At 46.1% G+C, this 13,376-nt stretch overlaps 1 long non-coding RNA gene across 3 annotated transcripts in view; it reads left to right on the top strand.

The window, feature by feature from the left end:
- The window catches only part of LOC137561444 (uncharacterized), a 411,299-nt gene extending 398,129 nt beyond the window's left edge, over window positions 1-13,170 (top strand). For all 3 annotated transcript variants that reach the window (XR_011030017.1, XR_011030014.1, XR_011030015.1), the window contains one exon: window positions 13,066-13,170. This is a non-coding gene — a long non-coding RNA (uncharacterized lncRNA). The remainder of the gene's footprint in view (window positions 1-13,065) is intronic.
- The last annotated feature ends 206 nt before the right edge of the window (window positions 13,171-13,376 follow it).

The raw sequence follows: 13,376 nt of genomic DNA, 5'->3' as shown, positions 1-13,376 counted from the left end.
GTAGCCGATTAGATGGAATTGGCGTGCTTTGTCACGTTATAATCTGTGATCCAGCAACCCGTCTTTTTTAACGTCAGCTTGCTCACAATCTTCCAAGCCACCGGATGCGACTATTCCCCGATGGTAACTGGAGTAAGTTAAGACGTGACTGTGGTGCTGCATTGTCACAAATACCCCCCATATGGGCTTGCTCCAAGACCCCATAACAGGTACTATAGCTGCCATCACGATAAGTACATGGCTAGGAAAGTGTGAAAAATGGGTGTGATTGCATCCCCTAAATGTTAGGCATCATCATAGGCAGCCATGTTAAAATTAGCAATTACCAGTTACAAACAAAAATTTGGGAGCTTTTTTTAGCGTCTCCTGCTCCTGAGAAAAATGCTGGTAGTGGAGTTCTTCTTCAATGTTGCAGAATTCTGCATCTGAAAAAAATAGCAGGTGTACTAGGCAGATTAGCAAAATAGTGGTGCTGAAGTTCTGCTACTATGCAGCAGAGCTCTGACAGGGTGTCTGCAAGCATATGGTAATGAGTGGCTATATATGCTTGCTGGGAGCAGTAGCTCACCCGAGTTTCAGTACACTATATTCTAACGCCAGGCTTTTTGATTAATGGGTTGGCCATAGGTAGGGTTGATTACTGGGATTAGTGTTAGGAGTAGGTGAAAGGGAGGCTAGTTTTAGGCATAGATAGGGAAAGGTTACTGGGGGAATTAAGGTGTAGAGTGTGATAGAAGAATATCGGTATAATTGCTGCTATTTTACTATTGAGGATAGTAGAATATCAGTAATTATACCAAAATTTTACTATCAGTATAACATGGTGGCCATTTTTCCTTTTCCTCTATTTCATGTATGCACTACTATGCCATGTACCTCCAAGAAAAGGCAATGCAGGGAATCTCCTACTCCTCACCCCTCCTCTACCATACTTCTGAAAGTACTAGATTATTGTTGTTTTCTTTGTGGAGCCTGATGGCCATATACCTTAGGCTTGTTTACATCTACAAAGCTCACGCACTTTGCATCAGCAAGCAATCATGTTTGTTTGTGTTCACCGTGAATGCACTGTGTACCGGCTGCACATCACAGCAATGTACAGGGATCCAACAATGACCTAGATATCAGACTTCTCCACCATTTCTCAGCCTTAAATATAATTTAAAAAGGATTTTGTTGTGCCACTTTATTTGAACTTAAAGAAGTCTCTACAGTAGAGCATTTTATTACATAACTTTCTTCTTATCACTCTTAAATGATCATTTGCTCTTGTTCAATGAAATCATCAGAATCTTGAGTTTAGGATTCCACAGCAGTGCATATGTATCCACAGCTACCTGTATTTATAGAAAAATGAGCTCAAGGAATCTAGCCCAATGCTGTCCGTTCAATGTGCATGTACAGAAGGACATTGTCTCTATCCATGTAGAAGGCCAATTTTGCACAAATTGTCTTTATCCACATGTAAGCCACATACCATAGTCAAAATTGTCAAGTAGAGTCAGATATAGTAACACTACAACTGCATGGAGATACCAGCAAAAAAAAAAAAAAAAGAAAAACACAACCCCTATTTAAAGCACTTTAACTTGTAAAATAAACTCCTGAGCTAATAAAAAATATTTTGGGTTCCTATAACATGCACATACTGTATAATTTTACAACTATGTTAGAAAGCCAGTATATAAGCTCAAAGTATACATTAAACCAGTGTTTCTCAACATCTTATTGGTATGTACCCCTTTTAAAACCCTGTGCTCACCAAGTACCCCCTAGCATAGTAAATATTATTACAAGTACCCCTTGACAAATATATATGTAATTGTTGTACATGATAATTGGTTCTAAACAATTTCCAAGCATTTACTATTGCTTTTAATTAGCTAAAATACTTATTTGGTGTTGTTTATGTAGGATTTATCATTTTCTAAAACTCTAAATGTGTTATTCTGGGGAACTTAACAGAGTCAGGTATGAGCACAGCACTGTGCCCTGCTGTGTGAAAGCTTCATTCCCCCCCCCCCCTTCATTACCAATGTTGGCTGTCCTCATTATTATCTGTATCCAAACTGCTCCTGATCGATCCCATTGTCGATCTGGAGCAGATCGAACATTTAGGAAATAATTGTCAGATCCTGTCAGTTGGATGGGAAATTGCATTGTGTGTACTCAGCTTGATGTCCTACCATATTATTATACTGCATTGTGCATGGATGAGGGAGACCTTTCAGGAATTCCCCCCCCCCCCCCCCCCCTTTGAAAAATCTGAGTTTGCCCCTGCAGACAGCACCTATTCAATGCCAGTCATTGTAAGCTACAAATCGTATGCTTACATTAGTAGGAGAACTGTAAATGAGTCAGTTAACTATGATTGATACTGGTCTGAGTGCCAAAAACATCGTGTACTCAGGCATTAACAGGGTTCTGTATTCCAATATGGAGATGCAGACTAATTCATACGGAACAGGTTCTTGCACACACTTATGCCTGCCAACTGATTGAATGTTAAGAGCAGGAACACAGAAGTCAGCCCAAAGTTCCATGATGGTTGCAAAGAGACCAGCTATCTGGCAGTGACATCAAGTACAGAGCTACTAATAGTAAGCCAGTGTGTTTCAAAAGGACTGCCTGGCTTCATTAGAGCTGCTCGAACAAATTACTTGCTTATATTTATCCCTATACTGCTTTCTTAGTTTACCACATACCGTATTTTTCGGACTATAAGACACACTTTTTCTCCCCCAAAAGTGGTGGGGGGGGGGAAAGTTAATGCGTCTTATAGTCCGAATACTACAATTTTTGCACTGGTCTGTCCTCAGCTACCCTCCAGTGATCGCTGTCCCAGTCATCTGCCCCCTCTGTCTTCTTAATCCCTGTCCCTTTGCTGTCCCCTATACATAAATAAAGTCCAAGCTGCTGTCACTGATGCATGGATCAACGAATCAGGCAGGGGGTGCTGCCCCAGACTGCCAATCATAGCCGCTCACTGCCCCTTTTCGCTTTCTAATAGGAGCCGACAGTCTAGAGGGTGGGATCAGAGCTCCGTCATTGGGGCCAATCATTGCAGTCCCTGCTATTGAGGGAGTGCAATGGCGGTCTGGTGCAGCGCCTCCAGTATGATTCATTTCCCATTCAATCTACTGCCAAAGTTTAGAAGAACGGTTGCTATGGGTGGCGAAGTGTGCAGATCAGCTGCTCCTTTGCCCACCCGCTTGCCGCAAATACAAATGGCTGCTTCACGGGACACCAGACCTGCCGGAAGAATGCGCCAGCACGCCGCCAGCCCTCTCAATCCACCACCGACATCTCTGTCCAGAGGACCCTCCTCCAGCTATGCGGGCGGCAGCGGGCACCAACCAGCTTCCTTCTCACCCACCGCAGATGCAAGGCTGCTCTTCTGGGACTACAGGCACAGCACACCTCCTCCAACTGCACCCCTCAGAACGGCCAGGGACACACACCACAGGTCAGCTACTGTTTCTGCAGCCCATTGATCCTCACTGAGGATATAACAATAGTTTTCTACTGAAAGCCTCCTTACATTGGAGGCAGAGAGACATGGCTTTTATGTGTTATGTGAATCAGGGACATAGGGGTACATGGGACATCTGAGGACATGGGGTATACTGGACGCTGGGGACATTAGACTCAGTGGGGGACATTGGACACAGTGGGATACTGGACACAGGGGACATTAGACAAAGTGGGATACTGGACACAGGGGACTTTGGACACAGTGGGATACTGGACACAGGGGACTTTGGACACAGTGGGATCCTGGGCACAGGGGACTTTGGACACAGGGGACTTTGGACACAGTGGGATACTGGACACAGGAGACATTGGACACAGTGGGATACTCTACAGGGGGCACAAGGCACAGGGAGACACTGGACACAGTGGGATACTGGACACAGGGGACATTGGACACAGTGAGATACTCTACAGGGGGACACAAGGCACAAGTCACAGGGAGACACTGGACACAGTGGAATACTGGACATAGACACGAGCACAGGGAGACACAGGAAACTAGAGCGCAGAGGACACAGGGGGACAGAGGATGACACATGGGGCACAAGAGGTACAAGGAAGGCACAAAGGGGACATAATAATTGGGGGAGAAGGTCCGTAAGACACCTCTGCACAATGGACGCACCAGGTTTAGTATTTTTTTTCCCTTGGTTTCTGTCCTCTAAACCTAGGTGCGTCTTATAGTCCGGAGCGTTTTATAGTCCAGAAAATACGGTAGTTCTGGTATTATAACCCTCTATAGCCAAACATATTTAAATATGGTAGATATAATCCTTTAATTAACATGCTGTCTATGTCATTGTGTCAAATATATTTATTTTTACTATTAATTTCAACCCCAGTGTATATCAAAAGTTGTAACCATCCATATCAGTAGAGTTAATTCTAGTTATACTGCAGATCTTGTAAGTTATACATATTCACCATGAAAAATACATAACATATTTCATGTTTTATTTAAAAAGTGTTCATTTTTATTTTGAAACCAAAAACACATAAACACATTTCACAGCTAGTGAAGCATCTCTCAACTAATTAAGTGTCAAGAGTCAAGACAACAGATCAGTATGATGGAATATCATTTGTACTGTGGTCTGATTAATGAAGTTAAAAAATATTTTTAGAAAACATGGGTGCTTGCCCTGTGGTCTACAAAAGATACTGACTACGTGGCTCATTATTCAAGAGCCAACTTCTGTAGTGATGTAGTATGGAGATGCTTTAGTGCACCTGGCATAAAAACTTGGACCTTAGTGAAGTAACCAATTCTGGTGAACAATGTTTACAAATCTTGGAGAAACATATGCTGCTATGCTGTCATCCAGACTTGTTTTTTGGGGGAAGGCTACCCACCCCCCCTTATTTCAGCAAGATGATGCCAAGCTGCAGTCTGCACATATATCAACAGTGTGGTCTTGCAGTAAAAGAGTCTGGGTGCTAAAATGGCTTCCTTTTAGTCATCACCTGTTGCCTACTAAAAACATGTGATATGTTATGAAACAAAAGTCAGTCGCAGCTGGTCTTTGGCCCCTTGGTGGTATAATTACTATTGTGCCAGGTGCACATTATAATACCCATCACTGCATATACCTACTACCTGTTGTTCCCTTCAGTGCACCCACCTACCTACGTGAGCGCACGCAGTGTCACTGTGCCTGTCCATGTACCTGTCTGTGTGTGACAGGTGCACATTGTAATACCCATCACTGCATATACCTACTACCTGTTGTTCACTTCAGTGAACCCACCAACCTATGTGAGCACACGCAGTGTCACTGTGCCTGTCCTGTACCTGTCTGTGTGTGACAGGTGCACATTGTAATACCCATCACTGTATATACCTACTTGTTGTTCACTTCAGTGCAGTGCACCTACCTATCTACGTGAGCGCATGCAGTGTGATATTTAATATCACCAGTCACTGTACCTGTTCACGGTACGTGTGTGTGACAGGTGCACATTTGTAATACCCATCACTGCATATACCTACCTGTTGTGTTCAGTGCACCCACCTACCTAAATGAGTGCACGCAGTGTGATATACCACTCCGTGCATACCTGTTAATTGCACCTGTGTGACTGCACATTGTATTAGTCAAGTCAGTGCATACCTTTCACTTCATCCCCCGATATGGACAAAACGGACAAAACAGGTAGAGGCAGAGGTAGAGGCAGACCAAGAGGAAGGCCACCCGGCAGGTCTGTGCAAGGTCGTGCTGATGTGATTTTGTGCGGCCCTGGACCAAAGTACAGTGCTCAGAAGAAGGTACGTCCCATCAGCTCCCAAGATTGTCAGGACGTGGTTGACTATTTAACACAGAACACCTTATCTTCCGCAGCCACCAGTGCTACTACTAGCACCACATCCGTTCCATTTGACAGTTCTCAGGAGTTATTTAGTGGGGAAATCACTGATGCACAGCCATTATTGTTACAACTAGATGAAGGCGCTAAGCAAGTTACACCACCTCATATGTTTGAGTTAGGCGTCACTATGGACGTAACGTGTGAAGAGGAAGATGATGAAGTACCTGCTGTTGGGGCAGTTTTGGAGGTGTCTGAGGCAAGCGAAGCTGGGCAGGATGATTATGATGATGACGATGATACGGATTCCATGAATGTTCCCAATAGAGGAGATAAACAGGGGGACAGTTCAGAGGGGGAGTCAGAGAGGAGTAGGAGGAGACGAGTTCCTGAAAGAAGCAGGGGGAGCTCATCATCAGAAACAGCTGGTGGCAGTGTCCGGTGCCATGTATCGCCACCTATGGACAGCCAGCCAACATGCCCTTCAACATCAGCTGCTGAGACCACCATAGTGCCCACACCCCAGGGAGGCTAAGTGGTTTGGACATTTTTTTGTGTTTCTGCCATAGATCAGAGCAATGCCATCTGTTCTCTCTGCCTCCAAAAATTGAGCCGTGGAAAGGCCAACACCCACGTAGGGACAACTGCCTTACGAAGGCACATGGAGAAAAGGCACAAACTGCAATGGGAAGAGCACCTGCGCAATAGCAGCACACAAAAGAAAAGCCACCCTCCTTCTCCTCTTCCTCCTTCAGGTGCAGCATCTTCAGCCGCTTTCTCCCTTGCACCTTCACAGCCACCCTCCTCCACTCCGCCTCTGACCTTGAGCGGTTCCTGCTCCTCTGCCCACAGCAGCCAGGTGTCTGTGAAGGAAATCTTTAAGCGGAAGAAGCCAATTTCTGCCAGTCACCCCCTTGACCGGGGTCTGACAGCTGGCTTGGCGGAACTGTTAGCTCGCCAGCTGTTACCATACCAGCTGGTGGACTCTGAGGCCTTCCATAAATTTGTGGCCATTGGAACACCACAGTGGAAGATGCCAGGCCGCAATTATTTCTCTAAAAAGGCGATACCCAAACTGTACCGCGAAGTTGAGAGGCAAGTGGTGTCATCTCTGGCACACAGCGTTGGGTCAAGGGTCCACCTGAGCACGGATGCCTGGTCTGCCAAGCATGGTCAGGGCAGGCACATTACTTACACTGCCCATTGGGTCAACCTGGTGACCGATGGCAAGCAGGGAGTACATGGCTGTGCAGCGGACCAACTTGTGACACCTCCACGGCTTGCAGGCAGGCCTCCTGCCACCTCCTCTCCTCCTGCTACATCCTCTTAGCTGTCGTCCTCCTCCTCCTCCTTGACTGAGTGGCAGTTCAACTCTACTGGTGCTGCGATCTCCTCTCCAGCTACACAGCCCCAGCTTCCCAGGTCCTGCATGCCAGGTACGACGGTGTCACGCCATCTTAGACATGTCTTGCCTCAAAGCGGAGAGTCACACTGGAGCAGCTCTCCTGGCTGCTCTTAACAAACAGGTGGATCAGTGGCTGACCCCGCACCTGCTGGAGATCGGCAACGTGGTGTGTGACAACGACAGCAATCTCATTTCCGCTTTGAATTTGGGAAAGCTGATACATGTACCTACCCTGCATGGCACATGTGCTGAATCTAGTCATTCAAAGATTTGTGTCAAAGTACCCTGGCTTAGAGGACGTCCTGAAGCAGGCCAGGAAGTTGTGTGGGCATTTCAGGCGGTCTTACACGGCCATGGCACTCTTTGCGGACATTCAGCAGAGAAACAATTTGCCGGTAAGACGCCTGATTTGTGATAGCCCGACTCGCTGGAATTCGACCCTCCTTATCTTCTCTCGCCTGCTAAAACAGGAGAAAGCTATCACCCAGTACCTCTACAACTACAGTAGAAGGACACAGTCTGGGGAGATGGGGATGTTCTGGCCCAACAACTGGACACTCATGCGAAATGCATGCAGGCTCATGCGGCCGTTTGAGGAGGTGACCAACCTGGTGAGCCGCAGTGAAGGCACCATCAGCGACTTGATCCCGTACGCTTACTTCCTGGAGTGTGCCATGCATAGAGTGGTGGATCAAGCTGTGGAGGAACGTGAATAGGAACAGTTATGGGAGGAAGCATTGTGGGATCAATTCTCATAAGAACCAGATGTTTCCTCAACACCTGTGGCAGCACAGAGGAGGGAGGAGGAAGAGGAGGAAGATTCGTGTGGGGAAGAGGAGTCAGACTCGGATGTTGAGGAAGGTGTTTCTTTGGAGGAGGAGGCGGCGGCAGAAGAACAACCGCATCAGGCGTCGCAGTTCCCGTGGTATTGTTCGTGGCTGGGGGAGGAGGAGGACTTACCTGACGTCACTGAGGAAGAGCAAGAATAGATGGATAGTACATCTGGATCCAACTTTGTGCAGATGGCGTCTTTCATGCTGTCCAGGCTGTTGAGGGACCGCCGTATAAAAAAAATGAAAGGGGAATCAGCTGTACTGGGTGGCCACACTACTAGACCCTCGGTATAAGCACAAAGTGGTAGACATGTTACCAACTCACCTGAAGGCAGAAAGGATGCAGCACATGCAGAACAAGCTGGCAACTATGCTTTACAACGCGTTTAAGGGTGATATCACAGCACAACGCAATAAAGGTACCACTGCCAGTAATCCTTCTCCCATGTCCACGCAGGCAAGGACAGGACGCTACAGCGATCTCATGGTGATTTTGGAAATTCTTTAGTCAAACGCCTCACCTTAGCCCTTCCGAATCCACCCTCCACCAATGCCTGGACCGGCAAGTAGCCGACTACCTGGCCTTAAGTGTGGATGTAGACACTGTGAGCAACGATGAACCCTTGGACTACTAGGTACGCAGGCTTGACCTGTGGCCAGAGCTGTCCCAATTTGCCATCCAACTTCTGTCTTGCCCTGCCTCAAGCGTCCTGTCAGAAAGGACCTTCAGGACAGCTGGAGGCACTGTCACTGAGAAGAGAAGTCGCCTAAGTCACAAAAGTGTTCAGTACCTCACCTTTATCAAAATTAATGAGGCATGGATCCTGGAGGGCTACTGCCCACTAGTGATGGGCAAACACCTGGATGTTCGGGTTCGGGCCGAACAGGCCGAACATGGGCCAGATGTTCGGCATGTTCGGCCCGAACCCCGAACTCAATGCAAGTCAATGGGGACCCGAACATGCCGCAATACGGCCCCCCTATGGGGTCGCAGGCATAAGGGGGGAGCATGCCCCGATCGCGGGGGGGTCGGAAATTCCCCCCACCCCCTCCGCTAGCGCTCCCCCCTCTGCCCGCTTCCCCATAAAAAAGTTGGCGTAAAGTTAAATATTACCGGTGGTGGCTGCTGCAGTGGCTGGCTGGCAGTGGTGTGAGTGAGGACTAGGAGGAGGAGTCCGAGTATGACGCGTTGAGGCCAGGCAGCGGGCGGTTCAGCGGTAGCACTCTTGTGGTACTTCCACCCTTTCTCTGACCTCACGTCCTCTACGTGATGACGCATACGATGGTACGCGTGACGCGTACCCTCGTATGCGTCATCACGTAGAGGACGTGAGGTCAGAGAAAGGGCGGAAGTACCACAAGGGTACTACCGCTGAACCGCCCGCTGCCTGGCCTCAACGCATCATACTCGGACTCCTCCTCCTCATTCACACCACTGCCAGCCAGCCACTGCAGCAGCCACCACCGGTAATATTTAACTTTACGCCAACTTTTTTATGGGGAAGCGGGCAGAGGGGGGAGCGCTAGCGGAGGGGGTAGGGGGAATTTCCGACCCCCCCCCCCCGCGATCGGGGCATGCTCCCCCCTTATGCCTGTGACCCCATAGGGGGGCGGTATTCGGCCGAACAGGGCCCTGTTCGGCCGAACAGGGGCCCTGTTCGGCCCTGTTCGGCCGGGCATTTAGTAGTTCGGGCGAACCCGAACGGTTTGGCCGAACACCATCAGGTGTTCGGCCGAACTCGAACATCACCCGAACAGGGTGATGTTCTGCAGAACCCGAACAGTGGCGAACATTGTTCGCCCAACACTACTGCCCACCCGAGGACTAAGCCAGTCCCCACACACAGCATCTCTGCCTGCACGCCGTGTGACTGCCTGCCCCAAGACTAAGTCGCTCCCCACACAGCACCTCTGCCCGCAGGCTGCTTGACTGCCTTCTCCGACACCACCAATAGGGTCCAGGATTTCCTGAATTTTTAAGGCCGCTGCTAATAATTTTTCTGGTGCATGTACATGCCTGCCTAATTTTTCGGGCTGCACTGCAGCTGCAACAACAAAACAAAAGGCATGTACATGTGCCAATTCCCCTTCGTGATCAGTACCTTGCCGCAGTGAAGGGGCTTGCGGATCGCAATGAAGCAATGACCGCCGGCTATATGAGTGTCTCGGTGGGGGGGGGGGGGGTGATAATAAGGTTGTTGCGTCATTGTGTTCAGACCAAATTTGATCAGCTGGACAGTCACTGTTGTTCTACCATTGAGCTACTATAGCCCGGCGACCATATGGGCTTGAAAACCGCCACGGCCTGCACTTTTGCCATGGTGCACACCAGTGCAGCACGGCCGTCACTACACAAACTGCTGTTTGCGGTGCGTTGCACAGTGAGTTCGGTGTGTCAGTGTGAAGCAGCACTTTAATTACACTACCTGATTGATGTATACACATGCAAGATGTTTTAAAGCACTTTAGGCCTGCAATTTAGCATTCAAGTTTATTTCTGCCCTTAAAACGCTGCTCTGCGTCAAATCCAGATTTTTTCCCGGGACTTTTGGCGTCTATCCCACTCCGCCATGCCCCCCTCCAGGTGTTAGACCCCTTGAAACATCATTTCCATCACTTTTCTGGCCAGCATAAGTGTTTCTAATTTTCAAAGTTCACCTCCCCATTGGAGTCTATAGCGGTTCGCAAAAGTGAACCAAACTTTTGCGGAAGTTCGTAAACCGAAAATCGGAGGTTCGGGCCATCTCTACCCAACATAGTAACATAGTTAGTTTGGCTGAAAACAGCCTTACAAGGCTTGGGCCAATTATCCTTTAAAGGCAATTAAAAAAATCCTGCTTGGCTCCAGGTGCAGTGAAATAAAAACCCGGAATCAAGTATGCCAGTAATTATCTAGTAAAAGAGGCACATACACATGGGAGGCAAAAATCATCCAAAACGAACAATGAACAACTCCTCATTCAGTGAATACAGAAATAAACGAGAGTTTAAACAAACAATTCTCATGTGTTTTGATGACCATCATGACAGATCACTTCAGCAGATAAACATTCATAGTCAGCAGTGTATACAGAGCTATGAACGATTATTGATGCAAACCGCTGAACTGCGCTCTCCACTAAATTCCAAAAGTCCAGATAGCAGCCACCTCAAACAACAGGTGGGTCTAGCATTCAATTCACCATCCACTGGCACTTGCCAATCTTCACTTTTCTTTAATCGATAAAATTTCAGTTCAGGAAGTTTTATCGATTCATAAACAGCCTTATCAGTCCACTGACAGCGCGTACACATGTGCTACTGTCAGCTGAATGTCCGCCCAGTGGGAGGGTCTGACGGACCCGTCGTTGGCTGAACTAGTGCGTGTGTATGCACCTTAAGACCTGTCCCCACTCAGGATTAAGATGTCGCTCTCTGTAGATCGGAAAAAAGGGTATATCACCCCTCCATGGGTGGACACAGATATCGCAAAAGGAGAACAGAGGCGCCAACAGGATAAAAATATGCTAAAATCTTTAAAATTGCTGGGGAGACAGTGGTGGACTTACCTCCCTGAAGCAGACATGAAACTGTTGATTTTCAAACAAATTAAATGTATTCACATACTCAAGAATACAAAGCAATGCGTTTCACAGGTATATTCCTGGTTCCTCAGGCAATAACAGGGAGGAGTATACAACTAAAAGATCAGAGACAAAAAAGCGCTATCAGACTATTGGTTGTATTTTAGATTATTGTATTTGTAGATATTAGTAAAACTAAACATCTTATTTTTTTATAGGATAAAAACAATAAAAGTCTTATTTCCTAGAACATTTTTGTATCCCATGGAAAAATATCCCCTGATGCTGTGTGTATACTGTATAGAGTGTTACATGTGGGTAGTGAAAATAAATGGGCAAAATTATTATTCATTTAGAACTTACAGGTTCCCAAAGTACAGTTTTATGTGTTCTGAAAGCTGCCATTGCATTTTATTTATAACTGGTGTATTTATATTGCAATGTACCCAGTTATGATTTCTGAGCAGTGTATCAGTTCTGGATACATTAGAAGAAGTTTCTGCACAGTTAGGGAATGTTTACATTCCTCTCTGCTACAATTAAGTAAACACAAGACAATGTTATCACCAGTTCGGATGCGGATCTCCTTGCAGTGAACTTTCTATTGAAATGGTAAGTCCTGTGTTTTAACCCTTTGAATACTGTTCTGCTAGAAAAAAAATTGTGGTAGTATATTATATACTATAAATAATCTTTTATAACAAAGAAGAAATGCTGGGTTTTATACCACTTAAATAAGGAGTTACCTGATTTGCAAATCATCACATTCTTTTTTTTTATTTATATTTTACACATCATGACAACACATTTTTTGAAAATGGGGATTATAGATTAATTAAAAGCTATATTGATGGAAACATTTTTTTTAAAATCACTTTTTCTGTGTTTCACAAATATCTTTTAACTCATTTTGGGAAAAAAAATGCAATTGCAGAGGCAAACGACCTGGGAGTAAAGTACAGGCATCTTGTCCAGAGAGTTCACAACAAACATAATAAGCCACAGAGGTTCAACATGAATGACCTTTTCAGTCTTCTCAGATAACCCAGTGCTCACAAAACATATTTATACATGAACACTCAGTATGCAGTAGTAACACACGATTTATCCTGCTGGCTGGATAGTCAGTGCTCCACGTCTTATGAAACAGGAAATGTGACATGTTATGGCACAATAAAGGTCAGTAGTGAAATTGTAAAGGAATATGCGATAACTCCTTAATGGGTTGCTATACAGAACATGGTAAAATGCAATGTATGCACCACTGTATTACAGAGGCCCTTTTTGATTCTGACAATATTGACAATGCCTTTAGGTTCTCTTGGTATGCTTAACTCACTGTTCCATAATATCACAGTATACTGTACATTTCCAATATCTTCAATGTGTCATGCTGTAAAAAGATTTTTTTTTCTCTTTTAAATAGGTTCCCTGTGCTTTGCCTGTTTGTTATTCCATGTCTTAAGAAGCAGCATAATGAAATATAGATGACTGATAAATCTATTCCAGCTCACAGAAGCTTCTTTGTAGTCTGAACAATCTCTGGATACGAGATTGCCCGCTATCTCCCTATGTAGTGTAATTTATTTTGTCTGCAGCTCCAGATGTTGGCAATGTCTGAGATTAATTCTCTGGAAGAAGTCTCAGTTCTACGTTCAGTATCGGAATTCTACAATCAACTATTTTGTGTTGCTGATTCTCACTTTCTTCCTCCAGCTTCCTAGCTAGAAGGTCAAG

Source organism: Hyperolius riggenbachi, chromosome 3, assembly GCF_040937935.1.
Source record: "Hyperolius riggenbachi isolate aHypRig1 chromosome 3, aHypRig1.pri, whole genome shotgun sequence".
NCBI classification, from domain to species: Eukaryota; Metazoa; Chordata; class Amphibia; order Anura; family Hyperoliidae; genus Hyperolius; species Hyperolius riggenbachi.
Note: the sequence above shows the minus strand (reverse complement) of the source record. Positions and strands in the feature narration are given on the sequence as shown.